Here is a 6000-nt window from a genome sequence, read left to right on the forward strand (position 1 = left end):
TATACAAACCCACATATGTCTACGTACCTCTAAGAGTGATAATAGTATCATATGACGGGACAGGCCCCGCCGTACCCCTAGATAGACACATATATATACAACCAAGGATCCGTACCCAAAAAAGAAGGGGTTCGGGAACAAAGGAGCACTCCAAGATAGTCGAATCAGATCCTAAGTCAAGCGGATCTCCAAATCGAGTGTCTGTACCTGCGGGCATGAAACGCAGCCCCTCGAAGAAAGGGGGTCAGTACGGAATATGTACTGAGTATATGAAGCATAAAGTACAGTAACAGAATCATACCGAAATACGGGATATAGAAAAACTAGCACGATAACTTAAAACCACAAAGCTTACCTTGAAACGTAACTCATACATAAACATATCATACCCAACTCATTATAGGACTTAGTAACATAGTTAAATAGTTATTCTGAACATATGCATATATAATAAATCATCATATACATATACATATAACGTGTCCCGGCCCTCTAGTGAGGGACTCGGTGAAATGAGTCATCATATGCCCTCCTGGCCGCCATCCCCATATCATCATATATATATATATATATATATAACGTGTCCCGGCCCTCTAGTGAGGGACTCGGTGAATAATATAATAAAGCTGTGCACGAGAATATGTCCCCGGCCCGGACTTAGTGCCAAGGATGTAACCATAAGCACGAGCGGAGTAGTAAGCAACCATATACACATAAGACATCATTTGAGATTCATTAGACACGTAAACTAATCAATGCTCGAGTATTAAAATGATAATCATGTTACGTTTCCGCTAATGTCACTAAGAACTATATTAAAGAAAACCTCAGAAGTCATAAGCATGTGTTAAGTCAATCCGATTGACATTTACAAAAGTTATGACATTATTCATTATAAGATCTTTTAGGAATAGGAACTTTTATACATCATTTACTTACTTAGTCATATAAAGACTCGAGGGCAATAGCCCGATCATCATAAGGAATTCACTATCAAGAAGTGAATAGGAATCATAAGACATGCTCGAAATATGAATAGAGTTACCCCAAAGCTTATATCACTTCATGCTTACATCTAGGACATGCCAAAAGAAGGAAAGGATAGGCTTCACATACCTTTAGCGTTTACTCGCAACGCAACTCGTATACGCTGCCCAATAGTATCTCAACCTATATTAAGACGTCAAGAATTACGATTAATTTACGAAGAGGTTCAAACGCATCCTAGAGTTAGTAACTCCCTTCTAAACAACTTGACGACATTTCCTTTACATTCAAATTAACTACGTACAATCAAGCCAATATCAAGGGTCATGCGTTTAAGTGCTAACCCGAGACCCTTTAAACAAGACTCGACAACGCTTCCGACAACCCATGCGACATCTCAAACAGCCCAACCACTACACCATGCCACCCGAAATTCCAATTCAACAAGAACAATAACAACACATTCTTTCCTTTCAATTTCATGAACTACATCAACAACCACATGTTGACAACATCATTTTCATAACTATAACAACTATATTAACATCATATTAACTCCTACAACAGCCCACAACAATTGCAACTTCAATTTAGAATCATTAATCCTTTATTTTCTCCATACAATTCATAACAACAACAATCAAATGCCAAGCAAAATTAATCCATCGTTTTCATGTAAAACAGCCCCTACACGGCTTGGAAAGCCTTCCAACATCAACATACATAATTTTATACACATCTACACATCACCACACGTTCAAATTATTCACAACACATTCAAGAGAAGATTGAATCTCACCTTATAGACTTGGTTTTTCAACTTGGTTCCAACTTGTGCTTTGAATTTATTCTTGTTTTTGTTGCTCTAAGCTCAGCTCCATGTTATTATACACTTTCTACTGAGTTGAATTACTTGAAAAAAATAATTTTTGATCAACAATACACAACCTTAGTCTCGGCCAGCCATGGCCGAGAGCTTTCTCTCACTGGGTTACTTGTGGTTCTTAACTTTGTTGAAGATGAAAATGATTGTGTAGTTGAAGTATGAATCAGAATATTGCTATATATAGGAAGCCTAAGGGCTGGACATGTGTCCCACCCAAAATGTGGGCCAATTATAGTTGGCCACATCACGGGTGGGGCCCACACGACCACTATGGCCAATTAATAATGTGATTAAGCATTAATCCCACTTTAATAATCTAATCTTGGTTAATTAATCCCTAATCTCCAATAATATTTTCATACCAAATGTAATTTATAAGCAGTTTGTGATTAAAACAAAATCGGAGATTAAAATCTCTACTCCGTATTCCAAAATAGTCTTGTCCTTAACTTGTCGCGATTAGCTTTAGGATGTCCCAATGTTTAAAAATACGGGATATAACAGAGGCATTTCAACCCTGCCAATGATCATGTTGATTATATGCTTAGGTTCTTCCGGCTCAGCCATTTTGTTACCTTCCCTGTTCTTGTAGTTACTCCTCCCTCGTTCGCTAAAAAATTCTCTAAGATGACCGTTCTTGAGTAACTGGGCTACTTCATCTCTTAACCCCCTGCAATCATTGGTTCGATGTCCAGCGGGTACCATGATAGTCACATATCGGGGCTCGGATCCCGCCGTGAAGTGGTCGGTGCGCGTGGTCTTGGCCACGTTACTCCTTCGATCTTTCCAATAGCCGCCACCAGAGCCGATGAGTCGACGTTGAAATTATATTCTGAAAACCTAGGGCTTTCTCTGGTATTTGAGAGTGCGGCAGCATTATTTTTGTACAGGAGACCCCTGCTCACGAACCTTGGTCACTCCGCCTGTCTCTTCGATCGATCCGCCTGTCCCCTCGGTTCATGCTAAGGCCGAGGGTACCTCTATTTTTTCTCTAACCGAAAGCCAGGCCTTGCAGACGGGTAAGGATGATACCTGTCTGAAGGGTTGTATTCTGGCTCAAATGCCTTTTTTGATCTGTCATTCCTTGTTCAGGCTACCGGACCTGGTGGGAGCCCGAGCTGATCATCCTCTACTCTGATTTTTGATTTGTACCTGTTGTGCTTATCTGCCCAAGTCGTAGCACTGAATTCCAACAAATTTTCCTTTAGTTTGAGGGAAGCGTTGGAACTTCTTGGATTAAGTCCTTTCGTGAATGCTTGGGCGGCCCATTCCTCAGGGACCGGGGGTAACAATATTATTTCCTGCTGGAACCTGGTAATGAACTCTTTGAGTCGCTCATCATCCCTTTGGAAAATCTTAAATATGTCCGCCTTCCGTGCTTGTACCTTCTGTGCCCCTGCGTAAGCTTTCACGAAGGCATCCGCAAGTAACTCAAAGGATGGGATGGAGTGTTAGGGTAATGAACAGTACCACTACATGGCCTCTTTGGTTAAGGTTTCACCGAACGTTTTCAAGCTTACTGACTCGATCTCATCGTCTTCGAGATCATTGCCGGCTATAGCACATGTGTAGGCAGTAATGTGCTCTTGTGGGTCGGTTGTTCTATCGTACTTTGGTATATCTGGCATTTTGAATCTCTTCGGGATTAGCTTTGGTGCGGCACTCGGAGAAAAGGGCCTTCTCACAATGTATTTGTTTCTTGTCCGGTGAGAATCAGAGGCGCTCTCGGGATCTGATCCACCCGGGAGTTATAGTCATCCACCTTTTTCTCGTTGGAATCTATACGTTTGGTCAATGCTTAGAGCATTCTTATCATCTCGGATGACTTGCCAATGGCCGGCCTGTCATAACTGTCACCGACCTCCATTTTCCTTCGAATTGGTTCTGACACTCGGTCCGGTTCTGGTGCCAATGCATCGCTGAGATCCCTTTGAAGTCGTACAATGGCTTCTTATTGTTATTGCATGGTGACTTGGTGTTCCTACAAAAAATTATAGATCACATGTAAATTAATTTCCTCCGCTGCCCCTTCGGGGGCTCCATGCCTATCCGTTCCATTAACATGCGAATTTTGGACGGGCTAGTCATCCACTGGGTCAACGGCGGGTATGTTGTTGGGTGGTACCCCGTTGAGGTTCGCGTTTTGCTCGCTAGATTCATCTTTGTTGAGGTGAATGGAGCAGCTTAGGTTCGACATGATCCTGAAATCACAAAAACGAATAGAAACAAGTGAAGGTTATCTAGTCAATAAGCCGTCACTATTATCCTTAGCCCCATGATGGGCGCCAAGCTGTTTCTCCTCAAAAGAGAACAACAATTGAATTTGTACGCGGTTTAAAGGATATGTGACTGGGCTTGTTAACAAGATAAGACGAATGATCGAAAAGTAAAGAATTAACGTAAAATTAAAAGAAGATAGCCTGTGTAATGAAGGCGAGCAACGGGTCCAAGTGGGAGAAGGTTTTATCTCCTTGCTTGGACAAAAAATAAACTAAAATAGACGAAACTTTGCTAATATCGTGCCTTTACTATGAAAGAAATTTTTATATGTTAACTGCTAACTTGAGATGGAGATGAGATGAAGGTGCCCTCTAATGGGGCTGTAACATGTGCATTTATAGTGCTAGAGTCCTAAACTAACTGTATGACTCAAGCTTCAACGTGGGTAAATAGTTTCGGAAATACCGGACACGTCCGTTGAGGGTGTGATTTTAGGATAAGTCAGCAAAAGGATAAACTCAGATTTATCTTCTCGGACTCCCTTCATGTAGGTCCGGTTTGTTCCCTCCGTCTTCTCGGACTGACCCTTGATAATCTCCCCGTATGAGCCTTCGATGAACCGAGGTGCACTTTTCAAGTTCTCACTGTACACAATAAGAACAATTGCTGCAATTCGGTATCGGACTCCTGAACTTCGCTAAAGGCTTGAACCCCCTTCACCATCCTTCCACAACATCATATTGATTTAAGTAGATTCGATGTATTTATTTGACTTTTATAGAATTTGACCAATATAACGTAGCAAAATTTTACGACGAAGTAGACTCATTTGAACGCTCTTGATCCTACATGGGTTAGTTCCTGTAAGGAAGGGTGTATGACGTTTATGGCCCAGGGCTGGTTAAAGTTAGCAGGAGGGTGCATGTGACATGATTCTCACATGGAAAAGAACCAAAAAAATTAAGCTATAAATGATTTTAAGAAAATTTATATGACACGCATGCTTTTAACCTTAGCATAATCAAAATAATAAATAGATGCATAAGATATAAAAGGACAATATATGTCTAATTTTAGCCCTATTTGTTTGTGATATGATAAAAAGTTTGGTTTGATATTTCACAATTTTGTTAATCTGTAAACCTAATATACTTAATCATCGTCCAAGCATCAATTTATGTCTGTAAAGCTTTAAAAGCATTTCTGTTCTTGCAAAAACTATAAAACTACTTAGTAGCGGTTATCAACAACAACAATATATTCAGTGTAATCTCACAAGTATGGTATTTTTTTTCTGTTCCTATATATATGGGTCCGTGCATATGGTGAGGGTAGGATCATGTATGGAAACCTTACCTCTACCCTTGTGTTGGGCTAAACGACCCAAATATACTCTTAACATGATGTGATATTGTTCGTTTTGGGCCAAGCCCGTACGGTATTCCCCCAAAGGCCTCACATCATTAAGAAGTATCCAACACCTGATAACTAGCTCCTTTTTCTTTTCAGCTACCAATGTGGTACTTTGTTCACACACCCAAACAATTTTCCTCTCGAACTAAGTTCCACATGGCTCATTACCATAATTCACGGGGTCAGAGATTCAACATATCTATGTTCTACCCACATCGTCGCAGTTACTCACCGAAGCCCAAAGGTCGTTGTGATGCGTTCTTTCAAAGCTACGGGTAAAGGTTGTAAATCGGCCCATAGACGGGCAAAGGCACTAAGACGGGCCCCACACCACACTCCGCCATCTTCATACTCATCCCACCAAAACCATTGGCTCTGATACCAGTTGTTGGGATAAAACGGCCCAAAGATACTCTTAACATGATGTGATATTGTCTGCTTTGGACCAAGCCCTCATGATTTTTCCCAAAAGGCCTCACATCATTAAAGAGTAT

The sequence above is a fragment of the Lycium ferocissimum genome, chromosome 9 (assembly GCF_029784015.1).
Source record: "Lycium ferocissimum isolate CSIRO_LF1 chromosome 9, AGI_CSIRO_Lferr_CH_V1, whole genome shotgun sequence".
In the NCBI taxonomy this organism is placed as follows: domain Eukaryota; kingdom Viridiplantae; phylum Streptophyta; class Magnoliopsida; order Solanales; family Solanaceae; genus Lycium; species Lycium ferocissimum.